This window comes from Hippoglossus stenolepis, chromosome 1 (genome assembly GCF_022539355.2).
Source record: "Hippoglossus stenolepis isolate QCI-W04-F060 chromosome 1, HSTE1.2, whole genome shotgun sequence".
Classification (NCBI taxonomy): domain Eukaryota; kingdom Metazoa; phylum Chordata; class Actinopteri; order Pleuronectiformes; family Pleuronectidae; genus Hippoglossus; species Hippoglossus stenolepis.
In genome coordinates this window covers 27600368-27617997 of record NC_061483.1, presented here as the reverse complement: position 1 = coordinate 27617997, position 17630 = coordinate 27600368, and the positions used below count along the sequence as shown (strand labels likewise).

Sequence of the window (17630 nt, the reverse complement as noted above, 5' to 3'; positions counted from 1 at the left end):
TATGACATTATCGAAGACTCAGTGTGTTGTTTTCATTTTGTGTTTTGTAAAGTTAAACAAACCTTCTTTACCTACAGATCTCCACATGGAGTTGTATTACAGCCCAGTGACCTGAGTCACAATCATTTTGCCATTTAGTATCTAATATCAAGTTGTCCTACAATTGATTACAGAAGAGATTTAAATTGAATTATTATTTATTGAATCCAAATTTTAACTTTATGTCAGATGGAACTTGCTTTACATCTTGTGAATCTTTTTACTAGAATTTAGTCCATATTTTGTTTTATTTTCAATATTAGCTTTTTATATTTTAGTTGTATTATTGTTATGTCATCCTGAGCACTTATTATGTGTGTGAGAGAAACCTTACTCAGAGTTTTGCAGATATTCAACAGTTATTGAGCAAACCATCACATTTGCTCAGTGATTGTAAGTGTGTGTTAATACCTGGATGTGTAAGATGTTTGCGATTAGAAAAGCTTATCAATAAACACAATGACAGAAACAGTAATCATGTTGCTTTACCTTTATTAAAGACATTTGAAAGACTTGTTGATTTAACATATTGGGCTGTCTGCCTGTTTGGACAGAATGTGGTAAAGGAACTGCACTTAACACGTGTTGTACTCATTGATAAATAGTAGCTTTTTAATCAATAACTAAAACTCAAATAAATAGGAAATGTGAATTTGCTGTATTTTGCATCACATTGTTATAGCAGCCATAGAGCCTGTTGATCCTCATGACGTCCCAGTAGGACATGCCCTGCCTCTGGCCGATCTGGACGCGTTGGAGTTGGGGATGGGGGTGATGTCCCTCCTGCTGGATGGAGAAGGCTGTTTTTCCGTAGTGCATGATGGAGGAGTAGTCGTAGAGGTTCAGGTTGGTGGTGTCCTGCCAGGGAAGTTGTAGCCATCCGCTGGTTGATGTTCTCCCAGTTGATCCTGACGTAGCTGCCGCGGCCGCTTCCTGGTCTGCTCGTGCTGGAAGCCCAGAGCGTGGTTGATCTCGCTGGATGATTCCGTGGTGCAGGCAGCCCTGCCTGCTGAGAGAGCACTGTCTGCCTCCCACTCTGCCCAGAGAGGAGAAAACATCCACCTTTGTTCCTCGAAGGGCCCATGTAGTCTATTCTGCTCTGATCAGGACGAAGCGATGCAGGTACTGCTGTGAAGGCTTTCATGGCACGGCCGACCTTCTGCCTCTCAGCTGGTAAACTCGCTGCTCACGGTGAAGGATCACCACCTGACCTGCTGGAGGCTTCCCACAGGCAAGCTCTGGGACCAGCACTTCATGGCGTTTCTGTTTCGAGCGAGCAGGTCTCCTTCCCAGCAGGATCTCATCTGTGGCGTTGTTTGAGGTCAGAATCCTGTGGTGATGTCCATGGTGTCCCTCTGGGATGTCTTTCAACTACCTCCTCCTGAGAGAGGATGAGCCTGAGAGAGGCTGAGCAGGAGCAGCAGCAGCAGGCTGACACTGGGAGTCATCTTCAGGGTGGGGTGTGGAGGCTGTGGAGCTTGCAGAGGAGAGACTCCTGATGCTTTATGTTTGACTCAGTGCTGTCCAGGCTCTTATACTCTCTCTACAGGTGTGTCTGCAGGATTGACAGGGCTGGGGTCCACACTGCTAGGCCTAAATAAACCTTTGAAGGGAGGACTCCACTGACAAACCCAGTGTTTCAACATGGTTTGTTATCTCTGGTCAGTAGGTGGATCAACACAGGTCTAGTTGGTTGTATTTTAAAGCTAAATAGTTAATGTGCTTTGCAACCAATAAGAACTTCGCTATTTTAAAAGAAACACATTTACATACATACATTTACTTTTTGATATTTGTTTTGTCTTTGACACTTCACAGAGTATTGATTCTGTCAAATTGAAAACACAAACACCATCCACACTTAACCTGTAATACAACCTCAAAACGTGAACTTAATAAGAGTCACGTTTAGTTGAAAAAAGGTTCATTCATCATTGCAGAAAATGGTGTCTGATTATTCCAGGTGATCACTGTGCAAATTGAAGCACTAAGATTCAAAGCAGCGTGACTTTTAGTAGCGATAACTTGCCAAAACTTAAAGAACAGGCTACTGCCATAACACAGAGCTGTAGTACTTCTCAGACATGCATCATTTTCGTATCATTACATTCACAAAGCTAAAGATCAGAGTTTCAGAAAAGTGATCAACAAGTATAACAGTCTAGAGGCCGCACAGTTAATGCATGCTAATGTAAGATTGCCAACCTTTTAATAACAGCAAGTTAATCATTTTTATTATTATTGGGTGTTAACAAGCTAACAATTGCTAATTAGCAACAACTAACATAAAGTGTTGCTGACGCTGAGGGAAATATTCTGAGATATCTGGTCATAAACCCAACGGACAAATTGTATTTCTGACCTGATTGTGGTGCTAGATGAATAGTTAAATCATTAGAATCAATACTATGCTAACCATGAATGTATTTGAACAAAGGTTTTAGCCAATCCATGAGTAGATGTTGGGATATTTCACGAGATAATGGAAGGCTTTCACTGGTGCTAAATGTCAGGGGATCACTAAATGTATGAGGATTCATACTCTTGGGACCACAAATGTCTCAACAAAATTCTCTGCAGACAATAATCTGATTATTGATGATATCAACTCAACAAACGTAGGGGATTGACTTGACCAACAAAAGTAGCCACAAAGACTGGCCCTAGAGCTGTTCTGCATGCCAGAACTCATAAGGTAATTCTTACCAACAGAATGCCTGACTGTATTTCTTCAAATATAAAAATAGGGTTCCAATGATCTTTAAAAACATATCTGTATAATACAAGAAAAAGATCATTGTTTCTTTGTTATACTTTTGCTGCAAAACTTGATGCTCAGCTGTGTGACTTAAATGTGATGATTGCATGAGAGACACAAACTGGTGCTGATCTTGCAAGTGGGACTATCCTCACTATCTTTATCACTTTTCAGCAGACTTGCTATTTAATGCAGGATTAAGAAAGATGGATAGATGTAATTTATTGATCCTAAATTAAAAATTATTGTGTTACAGCAGCATGTCAAGGACATTGCATATAGACAAGGGCAAACAGATACAAAAGAATTAGAATAGCTCAAAATAGAATGTAATAAACATACAATGTACTAAACTGTACATACTCCTAAGTAAATGATACACAACAAAGTACTAGAATACACAGTAAAGTACTAAATATAATAGAACAACAAATAAACCTATAAATAAGACACTAAAACAAGAGATGACAAACTATAAACAACAGACCAGTATGCAAAGTCGTGCAGTAGTTGTTTGCATTTAAAGACAATGTAATGAGATAGGTAGGAATATGACATACTAAAATAAAATATGATGTAAATTCAGAGTTATTGCAGGAGTAAGCAGGAGATATAAAGTTTTAACTGATGTTTTTTTAACCTCATCGTGTAATACTAGATCCTGCACACTGTGTGGCTGGACAGATATGAAAATGAGCCAAAGTTAGGGACCATCTCAAAAGTGCCTGCAGAATGTCACAAGACGTTTCAAAATGTTTTCATTTTCATTGAGTTACAGACACATAGACTGTAGCTTGCATTGCATACCAGTTCAGTTTAAAACCACCCTACCCAGTACAATTGAACACTATACTGTACATATAATACAAAGATGTTTGTTCACAGTAGAGTCTAAAGGTCTGGTAACGTGAGCCCTACATATGACACACCGAAGACTCAGTGTGTTGTTTTCATTTTGTGTTTGTAAAGTTAAACAAACCTTTTACCTACAGATTCTTATGGAGTTGTATTACAGCCCAGTGACCTGAGTCACAATCATTTTGCCATTTAGTATCTATCATGTCCTACAATTGATTACAGAAGAGATTTAAATTGAATTATTATTTATTGAATCCAAATTTTAACTTTTATGTCAGATGGAACTTGTTTTTACATCTTGTGAATCTTTTTACTAGAATTTAGTCCATATTTTGTTTTATTTTCAATATTAGCTTTTATATTTTAGTTGTATTATTGTTATGTCATCCTGAGCACTTATTAAGTGTGTGAGAGAAACCTACTCAGAGTTTTGCAGATATTCAACAGTTATTGAGCAAACCATCACATTGCTCAGTGATTGTAAGTGTGTGTTAATACCTGGATGTGTAAGATGTTTGCGATTAGAAAAAGCGATTAATAAACAAATAATGACAGAAACAGTAATCATGTTGCTTTACCTTTATTAAAGACATTTGAGACTTGTTGACGTAACATATTGGGTTGTCTGCCCGTTTGACGGAATGTGGTAAAAGGAATTGTAATCTTCATCATTTGTACCATATTGATAAATAGTAGCTTTTAATCAATAACCCCAAAACTCAAATAGGAAAATGTGAATTTGCTGTATTTTGCATCAGCATTGTTGTTAGCAGCCATAGAGCCTGTTGATCCTCATGACGTCCCAGTAGATATGCCCTGCCTCTGGCCGATCTGGGCTGAGCTGGGATGGGGGTATGCTGTCCCTCTCCTGCTGGATGAATGGAGAAGGCTGTTTTTCCGTAGTGCATGATGGAGGAGTAGTCGTAGGAGTGTCTGTGTTGTTGGTGTCCTGCTTGTGGAAGTTGTAGGCCATCCGCTGGTTGATGTTCTCCCCAGTTGATCCTGACGTAGCTGTCGCGGTCGCTCCTGGTCTGCTCGCTGGAAGCCCAGAGCGTGGCTGATCTCGTGCTGGATGATTCCGTGGTGTAGGCAGCCCTGCTCTGTTGAGAGAGAGCACTGTCTGCCTCCCACTCTGCCCAGAGAGGAGAAACATCCACCTTTGTTCTCGATGCCCATGTAGTCGTGACTCGCTCTGGACGGGGACGGGCGGATGCAGGTACTGCTGTGGAAGGCTTTCATGGCACGGTCGACCTTCTGCCTCTCATAGCTGGTGAACTCGCGGCTCACGGTGAAGGGGATCACCACCTGACCGTTGAGGCTTCCACAGGCAGTCGGACCAGCACTTCATAGCGTTTTGGTTTGGGAGCGAGCAGGTCTCCTTCCAGCAGGATCTCATCTTGTGGCGTTGTTTGAGGTCAGAATCCTGGTGGTGATGTCTATGGTGTCCTCTGGGATGTCTTCAACTACCTCCTGAGAGGATGAGCCTGAGAGAGGCCGAGCAGGAGCAGCAGCAGCAGGCTGACACTGGGAGTCATCTCAGGGTGGGTGGGTGGAGGCTGTGGAGTCAGGAGAGGAGAGACTCTGATGCTTTATGTTTGACTCAGTGCTGTCCAGGCTCTTTATACTCCTCCTCTACAGGTGTGTCTGCAGGATTATTATGGGCTGGGGTCCACACTGCTAGGCCTCCAAATAAACCTTTTGAAGGGAGGATTCCACTGACAAACCCAGTGTTTCAACATGGTTTGTTATCTCTGGTCAGTAGGTGGATCAACACAGGTCTAGTTGGTTGTATTTTAAAGCTAAATAGTTAATGTATTTAAACTAATAAGAACTTTATTATTTTCAAAGAAACACACATTTACATATATACATTTACTTTTGATATTTGTTTTGTTCTTTTACACTTCACAGAGTATTGATTCTGTCAAATTGAAAACACAAACACACCATCCACATCCTAAACTTCAGCAATACAACTCTAAACGTGAACTTAACAAGAGTCACGTTTAGTTGAAAAAAAAGGTTCATTCATCATTGCAGAAAATGGTGTCTGATTATTCCAGGTGATCACTGTGCAAATTGAAGCACTAAGATTCAAAGCAGCGTGACTTTTAGTGATAACTTGCCAAAACTTAAAGAAACAGGCTACTTGCTACAACACAGAGCTGTAGTAGCCTTAGATTATGCATCATTTTCGTATCATTACATTCACAAAGCTAAAGATCAGAGTTTCAGAAAAGTGATCAACAAGTATAACAGTCTAGAGGCCGCACAGTTAATGCATGCTAATGTAAGATTGCCAACCTTTTAATAACAGCAAGTTAATCATTTTTATTATTATTGGGTGTTAACAAGCTAACAATTGCTAATTAGCAACAACTAACATAAAGTATAGCTGACGCTGAGGGAAATATTCTGAGATATCTGGTCATAAACCCAACGGACAAATTGTATTTCTGACCTGATTGTGGTGCTAGATGAATAGTTAAATCATTAGAATCAATACTACAACTATGAATGTATTTGAACAAAGGTTTTAGCCAATCCATGAGTAGATGTTGGGATATTTCACGAGATAATGGAAGGCTTTCACTGGTGCTAAATGTCAGGGGATCACTAAATGTATGAGGATTCATACTCTTGGGACCACAAATGTCTCAACAAAATTCTATGACAATGAATCTGATTATTGATGAGATATTTAACTCAACAAACGTAGGGGATTGACTGACCAACAAAAGTAGCCACAAAGACTGGCCCTAGAGCTGTTCTGCATGCCAGAACTCATAAGGTAATTTACCAACACAGCTGTTCTGACTGTATTTCTTCAAATATAAAATAGGGTTCCAATGATCTTTAAAAAAACATATCTGTATAATACAAGAAAAAAGATCATTGTTTCTTTGTTATACTTTTGCTGCAAAATCAGATGCTCAGCTGTGTGACTTAAATGTGATGATTGTACATGAGAGACACAAACTGGTGCTAACGGTAAGTGGGATTTATCCTCACTATCTTTATCACTTTTCAGCAGACTTGTTATTTAATGCAGGATTAAGAAAGATGGATAGATGTACTTTATTGATCCCAAATTGGGAAATTATTGTGTTACAGCAGCATGTCAAGGACATTGCATATAGAGCGAAGTGGCAATAAAACAGATACAAAGAATTAGAATAGCTCAAAATAGAATGTAATAAACATACAATGTACTAAACTGCATACTCCCAAGTAAATGATACACACAAAGTACTGAATACACAGTAAAGTACTAAATATAATAGAACAACAAATAAACCTATAAATAAGACACTAAAAACAAGAGATGACAAACTATAAAAAGAGACCAGTATGCAAAGCTGCAGTAGTTGTTTGCATTTAAAGACAATGTAATGAGATAGGTAGGAATACACATACTAAAAATAAAATATGATGTGCAATCAGAGTTATTGCAGGAGTAAGCAGAGTGATAAAGTTTTAACTGATGTTTTTTTAACCTCATCGCAATACTAGATCCTGCACACTGTGTGGCTGGACAGTAGATATGAAAATGAGCCAAAAGTTAGGGACCATCTCAAAAGTGCCTGCAGAATGTCAAGAAGACGTTTCCAAAATGTTTTCATTTCTTACTGGAGTTACAGACACATAGACTGTAGCTTTGCATTGCATACCAGTTCAGTTTAACCAATTCTACCCAGTATTAAATTAAACAATTATATTGTATATATAATACAAAGATGTTTGTTCAGACAGCAGAGTCTAAAGGTCCTGCAACGAGTCTCTGACATATGACATTATCAAGACTCAGTGTTGTTTTCATTTTGTGTTTGTAAAGTTAAAACAAAACCTTTACCTACAGATCTCCATGGAGTTGTATTACAGCCCAGTGACCTGGAGTCACAATCATTTTGCCATTTAGTATCTATCATGTCCTACAATTGATTACAGAAGAGATTTAAATTGAATTATTATTTATTGAATCCAAATTTTAACTTTATGTCAGATGGAACTTGTTTTTACATCTTGTGAATCTTTTTACTAGAATTTAGTCCATATTTTGTTTTATTTTCAATATTAGCTTTTATATTTTAGTTGTATTATTGTTATGTCATCCTGAGCACTTATTAAGTGTGTGAGAGAAACCTACTCAGAGTTTTGCAGATATTCAACAGTTATTGAGCAAACCATCACATTGCTCAGTGATTGTAAGTGTGTGTTAATACCTGGATGTGTAAGATGTTTGCGATTAGAAAAAGCGATTAATAAACAAATAATGACAGAAACAGTAATCATGTTGCTTTACCTTTATTAAAGACATTTGAGACTTGTTGACGAACATATTGGGTTGTCTGCCTGTTTGACAGAATGTGGTAAAAGGAACTGTAATCTTCATCATTTGTACCATTGATAAATAGTAGCTTTTTAATCAATAACCCCAAAACTCAAATAGGAAAAATGTGAATCAAGGTATTTTGCATCAGCAATGTTGTTAGCAGCCATAGAGCCTGTTGATCCTCATGACGTCCCAGTAGGACATGCCCTGGCTCTGGCTGATCTGGACGTTGGAGTTGGGGATGGGGTGATGCTGTCTCTCCCTGCTGGATGGAGAAGGCTGCGCCTCCGTAGTGCATGATGGAGGAGAATGAGGGGAGTGTTCAGGTTGTTGGTGTCCTGCTTGTGGAAGTTGTAGGCCATCCGCTGGTTGATGTTCTCCCAGTTGATCCTGACGTAGAGCTGTCGCGGTCAGCCTCCTGGTCTGCTCGTGCTGGAAGCCCAGAGCGGGTTGGGATCTCGCGGCTGGATGATTCCGTGGTAGGCAGCCCTGCCTGTTGAGAGAGAGCACCTGTCTGCTCTGTTCGCCCAGAGAGAGAAACATCCACCTTTGTTCTCGATGCCCATGTAGTCGTACTCGTTCTGACGGGGGACGAAGCGGATGCAGGTACTGCTGTGGAAGGCTTTCATGGCACGGTCGACCTTCTGCCTCTCATAGCTGGTGAACTCGCTGCTCACGGTGAAGGGGATCACCACCTGACCGTTGAGGCTTTCTTCCACAGGCAGCTCTGGGACCAGCACTTCATAGCGTTTCTGGTTTTGGGAGCGAGCAGGCTCTTCCCAGCAGGATCTCATCTGTGGCGTTGTTTGAGGTCAGAATCCCAGGTGATGTCCATGGTGTCCTCTCTGGGATGTCTTCTTCAACTACTCCTCCTGGAGAGGATGAGCCTGGAGAGAGGCCGAGCAGGAGCAGCAGCAGCAGGCTGGACACTGGGAGTCATCTTCGGGGTGGGGTGTGGAGGCTGTGGAGCTTGTGGAGAGGAGAGACTCCTGATGCTTTATGTTTGACTCAGTGCTGTCCAGGCTCTTTTATACTCTCCTCTACAGGTGTGTCTGCAGGATTATGGGCTGGGGTCCACACTGCTAGGCCTAAATAAACCTTTGAAGGGAGGATCACTGACAAACCCAGTGTTTCAACATGGTTTGTTATCTCTGGTCAGTAGGTGATCACCACAGGTCTAGTTGGTTGTATTTTTAAAGCTAAATAGTTAATGTGCTTTGCAACCAATAAGAACTTTCTATTATTTTAAAAGAAACACACATTTACATACATACATTTACTTTTGATATTTGTTTTGTTCTTTGACACTTCACAGAGTATTGACTTGTCAAATTGAAAACACAAACACACCATCCACACTCTAACCCAGGCACATAACTTAAACGTGGACCAATAAGAGCTAATGCTTAGTTGAAAAAAAAAGGTTCATTCATCATTGCAGAAAATGGTGTTCTGATTATTCCAGGTGATCACTGTGCAAATTGAAGCACTAAGATTCAAAGCAGCGTTGACTTTTAGTGATAACTTGCCAAAACTTAAAGAAACAGGCTACTTGCTACAACACAGAGCTGTAGTAGCCTTAGATTATGCATCATTTTCGTATCATTACATTCACAAAGCTAAAGATCAGAGTTTCAGAAAAGTGATCAACAAGTATAACAGTCTAGAGGCCGCACAGTTAATGCATGCTAATGTAAGATTGCCAACCTTTTAATAACAGCAAGTTAATCATTTTTATTATTATTGGGTGTTAACAAGCTAACACTGCTAATTAGCAACAACTAACATAAAGTATAGCTGACGCTGAGGGAAATATTCTGAGATATCTGGTCATAAACCCAACGGACAAATTGTATTTCTGACCTGATTGTGGTGCTAGATGAATAGTTAAATCATTAGAATCAATACTATGCTAACCATGAATGTATTTGAACAAAGGTTTTAGCCAATCCATGAGTAGATGTTGGGATATTTCACGAGATAATGGAAGGCTTTCACTGGTGCTAAATGTCAGGGGATCACTAAATGTATTAGGATTCATACTTTTGGGACCACAAATGTCTCAACAAAATTCTATGACAATGAATCTGATTATTGATGAGATATTTAACTCAACAAACGTAGGGATTGACTGACCAACAAAAGTAGCCACAAAAGACTGGCCCTAGAGTTGTTCTGCACAGAACTCATAAGGTAATTTACCAACACAGCTGTTCTGACTGTATTTCTTCAAATATAAAATAGGGGTTCAATGATCTTTAAAAACATATCTGTATAATACAAGAAAAAGATCATTGTTTCTTTGTTATACTTTTGCTGCAAAATCAGGGATGCTCAGCTGTGTGACTTAAATGTGATGATTGTACATGAGGAGATAGCCAAAACTGCAGCTAACGGTAAGTGGGATTTATCCTCACTATCTTTTATCACTTTTCAGCAGACTTAGAAATATTTAATGCAGGATTAAGAAAGATGGATAGATGCATTTCATTGATCCCAAATTGGGAAATTATTGTGTTACAGCAGCATGTCAGACATTGCATATAGAGCGAAGGGCACAAAACAGATACAAAGAATTAGAATAGCTCAAAATAGAATGTAATAAACATACAATGTACTAAACTGTACATACTCCCTAAGTAAATGATACACAATAAAGTACTAGAATACACAGTAAAGTACTAAATATAATAGAACAACAAATAAACCTATAAATAAGACACTAAAAACAAGAGATGACAAACTATAAACAAGAGACCAGTATGCAAAGTTGCAGTAGTTGTTTGCATTTAAAGACAATGTAATGAGATAGGTAGGAATATGACATACTAAAATAAAATATGATGTGCAAATTCAGAGTTATTGCAGGAGTAAGCAGAGATAAGTTTTAAATTGATGTTTTTTTAACTCTCATCGTGCAATACTAGATCCTTGCACACTGTGTGGCTGACAGTAGATAAGGAAATGAGCCAAAGTTAGGGACCATCTCAAAAGTGCCTGCAGAATGTCAAGAAGACGTTTCAAAATGTTTTCATTTTCATTGGAGTTACAGACACATAGACTGTAGCTTTGCATTGCATACCAGTTCAGTTTAACCAATTCTACCCAGTATTAAATTAAACAATTATACTGTACATATAATACAAAGATGTTTGTTCACAGTAGAGTCTAAAGGTCCTGGTAACGTAGCCTCGACATATGACATTATCGAAGACTCAGTGTGTTGTTTTCATTTTGTGTTTTGTAAAGTTAAAACAAACCTTTTACCTACAGATCTCCATGGAGTTGTATTACAGCCCAGTGACCTGAGTCACAATCATTTTGCCATTTAGTATCTATCATGTCCTACAATTGATTACAGAAGAGATTTAAATTGAATTATTATTTATTGAATCCAAATTTTAACTTTTATGTCAGATGGAACTTGTTTTTACATCTTGTGAATCTTTTTACTAGAATTTAGTCCATATTTTGTTTTATTTTCAATATTAGCTTTTATATTTTAGTTGTATTATTGTTATGTCATCCTGAGCACTTATTAAGTGTGTGAGAGAAACCTACTCAGAGTTTTGCAGATATTCAACAGTTATTGAGCAAACCATCACATTGCTCAGTGATTGTAAGTGTGTGTTAATACCTGATGTAAAGATGTTTGCGATTAGAAAAAGGATTAATAAACAACAATGACAGAAACAGTAATCATGTTGCTTTACCTTTATTAAAGACATTTGAGACTTGTTGATGTAACATATTGGGTTGTCTGCCTGTTTGACAGAATGTGGTAAAAGGAACTGTAATCTTCATCATTTGTACCATTGATAAAATAGCAGCTTTTTAATCAATAACCCCAAAACCTGGGAATAGGAAAATGTGAATTTGCTGTATTTTTGCATCAGCATTTCGTTGTTAGCAGCCATAGAGCCTGCTGATCCTCATGACGTCCCAGTAGGACATGCCCTGCCTCACCGATCTGGACGTTGGAGCTGGGGATGGGGTGATGCTGTCCCTCCCTGCTGGATGGAGAAGGCTGTTTTTCCGTAGTGCATGATGGAGAGTAGTCGAGGGAGTGCGTTCAGGTTGTTGGTGTCCTGCTTGTGGAAGTTGTAGGCCATCCGTCAAGTTGATGTTCTCCCAGTTGATCCTGGACGTAGCTGTCGCGGTCCCTGGTCTGCTCTCGTGCTGGAAGCCCAGAGCGTGGCTGATCTCGGCTGATGATTCCGTGGTGTAGGCAGCCCTGCCTGTTGAGAGAGAGCACCTGTCTGCCTCCCACTCTGCCCAGAGAGGAGAAACATCCACCTTGTTCTCGATGCCCATGTAGTCGTGACTTGCTCCTGGACGGGGACTAAGCGGATGCAGGTACTGCTGTGAAGGCTTTCTCATGGCACGGTCGACCTTCTGCCTCTCATAGCTGGTGAATCCGCTGCTCACGGTGAAGGGGATCACCACCTGACCGTTGGAGGCTTTCTTCCACAGGCAGCTCTGGGACCAGCACTTCATGGCGCTTCTGGTTTTCGGAGCGAGCAGGTTCCTTCCAGCAGGATCTCATCTGTGGCGTTGTTTGAGGTCAGAATCCTGCGGTGATGTCCATGGTGTCCTCTGGGATGTCTTCTTCAACTACCTCCTGGGAGAGGATGAGCCTGAGAGGCCGAGCAGGAGCAGCAGCAGGCTGACACTGGGAGTCATCTTCAGGGTGGGTGTGAGGCTGTGAGCTTCTGTGTGGAGAGGAGAGACTCCTGATGCTTTATGTTTGACTCCAAAGTGCTGTCCAGGCTCTTATACTCTCTACAGGTGTGTCTGCACCATTATGGGCCAACCACACTGCTAGGCCTAAATAAACCTTTGAAGGGAGGATCCACTGACAACCCAGTGTTTCTAATATATAGTTTGTTATCTCTGGTCAGTAGGTGGATCAACACAGGTCTAGTTGGTTGTATTTTTAAAGTTAAATAGTTAATGTGCTTTGCAACCAATAAACTTTCTATTATTTTAAAAGAAACACACATTTACATACATACATTTACTTTTTTGATATTTGTTTTGTTCTTTTTGACACTTCACAGAGTATTGATTCTGTCAAATTGAAACACAAACACACCATCCACACTCTAACCTGTGTTAATACAACTCTAAACGGAACTTAACAAGAGTCACTAAATAGTTGAAAAGGTTCATTCATCATTGCAGAAAATGGTGTCTGATTATTCCAGGTGATCACTGTGCAAATTGAAGCACTAAGATTCAAAGAAGCGTGACTTTTAGTGATAACTTGCCAAAATCCTCAAAGAAACAGGCTACTTGCTACAACACAGAGCTGTAGTAGCCTTAGATTATGCATCATTTTCGTATCATTACATTCACAAAGCTAAAGATCAGAGGCTTCAGAAAAGTGATCAACAAGTATAACAGGTCTAGAGGCGACAGTTAATGGCATGCTAATGTAAGATTGCCAACCTTTTAATAACAGCAAGTTAATCATTTTATTATTATTGGGTGTTAACAAGCTAACAATTGCTAATTAGCAACAACTAACATAAAAGTGTTGCTGACGCTGAGGAAATATTCTGAGATATTCGTCATAAACCCAACGGACAAATTCGTATTTGACCTGATTGTGGTGCTAGATGAATAGTTAAATCATTAGAATCAATACTATGCTAACCATGAATGTATTTGAACAAAGGTTTTAGCCAATCCATGAGTAGATGTTGGGATATTTCACGAGATAATGGGAAGGCTTTCTACTGGTGCTAAATGTCAGGGATCACTAAATGGCTAGGATTCATACTCTTGGGACCACAAATGTCTCAACAAAATTCTATGACAATGAATCTGATTATTGATGAGATATTTAACCTAACAAACGTGGGGATTGACTGACCAACAAAAGTAGCCACAAAGACTGGCCCTAGAGCTGTTCTGCATGCCAGAACTCATAAGGTAATTTACCAACACAGCTGTTCTGACTGTATTTCTTCAAATATAAAATAGGGTTCCAATGATCTTTAAAAAAACATATCTGTATAATACAAGAAAAAGATCATTGTTTCTTTGTTATACTTTTGCTGCAAAATCAGATGCTCAGCTGTGTGACTTAAATGTGATGATTGTACATGAGAGACACAAACTGGTGCTAACGGTAAGGGGATTTATCCTCAATATTCTTTATCACTTTTCAGCAGACTTGTTATTTAATGCAGGATTAAGAAAGATGGATAGATGTACTTTATTGATCCCAAATTGGGAAATTATTGTGTTATAGCAGCATGTCGGCGATATTGCATATAGAGCGAAGTGGCAATAAAACAGATACAAAGAATTAGAATAGCTCAAAATAGAATGTAATAAACATACAATGTACTAAACTGTACATACTCCCTAAGTAAATGATACACAATAAAGTACTAGAATACACAGTAAAGTACTAAATATAATAGAACAACAAATAAACCTATAAATAAGACACTAAAAACAAGAGATGACAAACTATAAACAAGAGACCAGTATGCAAAGTTGCAGTAGTTGTTTGCATTTAAAGACAATGTAATGAGATAGGTAGGAATATGACATACTAAAAATAAAATATGAGTAATTCAGAGTTATTGCAGGAAAAGCAGAGATAAAGTTTAACTGATGCTCTTTTTTAACCTCATCGTGCAATACTAGATCCTGCACGTGGCTGGACAGTAGATATGAAAGCGAGCCAAAGTTAGGACCATCTCAAAAGTGCCTGCAGAATGTCAAGAAGACGCTTTCAAATGTTTCTCATTTTCATTGAGCAGACACATAGACTGTAGCTTTGCACACACCAGTTCAGTTTAACCACTCCTACCTAGTATTAAATTAAACAATTATACTGTACATATAATACAAAGATGTTTGTTCACAGTAGAGTCTAAAGGTCCTGGTAACGTAGCCCTGGATGAGCATGAATCAAGACTCAGTGTGTTGTTTTCATTTTGTGTTTTGTAAAGTTAAACAAACCTTTACCTACAGATCTCCATGGAGTTGTATTACAGCTCAGTGACCTGAGTCACAATCATTTTGCCATTTAGTATCTATCATGTCCTACAATTGATTACAGAAGAGATTAAATGAATTATTATTTATTGAATCCAAATTTTAACTTTTATGTCAGATGGAACTTGTTTTTACATCTTGTGAATCGTTTTACTAGAATTTAGTCCATTTTGTTTTATTTTCTAATATTAGCTTATATTACTTTAGTTGTGACATGTTATGTCATCCTGAGCACTTATTAAGTGTGTGAGAGAAACTCACTCAGAGTTTTGCAGATATTCAACAGTTATTATAAACCATCACATTGCTCAGTGATTGTAAGTGTGTGTTAATACCTGGATGTGTAAGATGTTTGCGATTAGAAAAAGCGATTAATAAACAAATAATGACAGAAACAGTAATCATGTTGCTTTACCTTTATTAAAGACATTTGAGACTTGTTGACGTAACATATTGGGTTGTCTGCCTGTTTGACAGAATGTGGTAAAAGGAACTGTAATCTTCATCATTTGTACCATTGATAAATAGTAGCTTTAATCAATAACCCCAAAACTCAAATAGGAAAAAATGTGACTGCTGTATTTGCATCAGCATTGCTGCTTAGCAGCCATAGAGCCTGTTGATCCTCATGACGTCCCCAGTAGGACATGCCCTGCCTCTGGCCGATCTGGACGTTGGAGTTGGGGATGGGGGGTGATGCTGTCCTCCCTGCTGGATGGAGAAGGCTGTTTCCGTAGTGCATGATGGAGGAGTAGTCGTAGGGAGGTTCAGGTTGTTGGTGTCCTGCCAGGAAGTTGCAGGCCATCCGCTGGTTGATGTTCTCCCAGTTGATCCTGATGCAGCTGCCGCAAGGTCACCTGGTCTGCCTGTGCTGGAAGCCCGGTGAGCGTGGTTGATCTCGGGGTGCTGGATGATTCGTGGTGTAGCCCTGCCTGTTGAGAGAGAGCACCTGTCTGCCTCCCACTTGCCCAGAGAGGAGAAACATCCACCTTTGTTCTCGATGCCCATGTAGTCGCATTTCGCTCTGGACGGGGACGAAGCGATGCAGGTACTGCTGTGAAGGCTTCGCGGCAACGGTCGACCTTCTGCCTCTCATAGCTGGTGAACTCGCTGCTCACGGTGAAGGGGATCACCACCTGACCGTTGGAGGCTTTCTTCCACAGGCAGCTCTGGGACCACTTCATGGCGCTTTCTGGTTTTCGGAGCGAGCAGGTCTCCTTCCAGCAGGATCTCATCTGTGGCGTTGTTTGAGGTCAGAATCCTGGTGGTGATGTCCATGGTGTCCTCTGGGATGTCTTCTTCAACTACCTCCTCCTGAGAGGGTGAGCCTGAGAGAGGCCGAGCAGGAGCAGCAGCAGCAGGACACTGGGAGTCATCTTCTGTGGGTGGGTGTGGAGGCTGTGGAGCTTCTGTGGAGAGTGAGAGACTCCTGGATGCTTTATGTTTGGATCAAAGTTGTCCAGGCTCTTTATACTTCCCCTACAGGTGTGTGTCTGCAGGATTATTATGGGCTGGGGTCCACTGCTAGGCCTAAATAAACTCTTTTGAAGGGGAGGACTCCACTGACAAAACCCAGGTGTTTCAAATACGGTTTGCTATCTCTGGTCAGTAGGTGGATCAACATTAGTTCAGTTGGTTGTATTTTAAAGCTAAATAGTTAATGTGCTTTTGCAACCAATAAGAACTTCTATTATTTTAAAAGAAATACATTTACATACATACATTTATTTTTGATATTTGTTTTGTTCTTTGACACTTCACAGAGTATTGATTCTGTCAAATTGAAAACACAAACACACCATCCACACTCTAACCCAGGCAATACAACTCTAAACGTGAACTTAACAAGAGTCACGTTTAGTTGAAAAAAAAGGTTCATTCATCATTGCAGAAAATGGTGTCTGATTATTCCAGGTGATCACTGTGCAAATTGAAGCACTAAGATTCAAAGCAGCGTGACTTTTAGTGATAACTTGCCAAAACTTAAAGAAACAGGCTACTTGCTACAACAATTGCTAATTAGCAACAACTAACATAAAGTATAGCTGACGCTGAGGGAAATATTCTGAGATATCTGGTCATAAACCCAACGGACAAATTGTATTTCTGACCTGATTGTGGTGCTAGATGAATAGTTAAATCATTAGAATCAATACTATGCTAACCATGAATGTATTTGAACAAAGGTTTTAGCCAATCCATGAGTAGATGTTGGGATATTTCACGAGATAATGGAAGGCTTTCACTGGTGCTAAATGTCAGGGGATCACTAAATGTATTAGGATGCATACTCTTGGGACCACAAATGTCTCAACAAAATTCTATGACAATGAATCTGATTATTGATGAGATATTTAACTCAACAAACGTAGGGGATTGACTGACCAACAAAAGTAGCCACAAAGACTGGCCCTAGAGCTGTTCTGCATGCCAGAACTCATAAGGTAATTTACCAACACAGCTGTTCTGACTGCATTTCTTCAAATATAAAATAGGTTCCAATGATTCTAAAAAACATATCTGTATAATACAAGAAAAAGATCATTGTTTCTTTGTTATACTTGCTGCAAAATCAGATGCTCAGCTGTGTGACTTAAATGTGATGATTTGTATGAGAGACACAAA

At 39.6% G+C, this 17630-nt stretch overlaps 4 pseudogenes; all 4 read right to left on the bottom strand.

Annotated features, from left to right (window-relative positions):
* Window positions 1–669: 669 nt before the first annotated feature.
* On the bottom strand, window positions 670–7522 carry LOC118109606 (annotated as a pseudogene).
* A 622-nt stretch (window positions 7523–8144) lies between these two features.
* LOC124851960 lies at window positions 8145–9127 on the bottom strand (annotated as a pseudogene).
* A 2767-nt stretch (window positions 9128–11894) lies between these two features.
* LOC118109597 lies at window positions 11895–12671 on the bottom strand (annotated as a pseudogene).
* A 2934-nt stretch (window positions 12672–15605) lies between these two features.
* LOC118109526 lies at window positions 15606–16381 on the bottom strand (annotated as a pseudogene).
* Between the last annotated feature and the right edge of the window lie 1249 nt (window positions 16382–17630).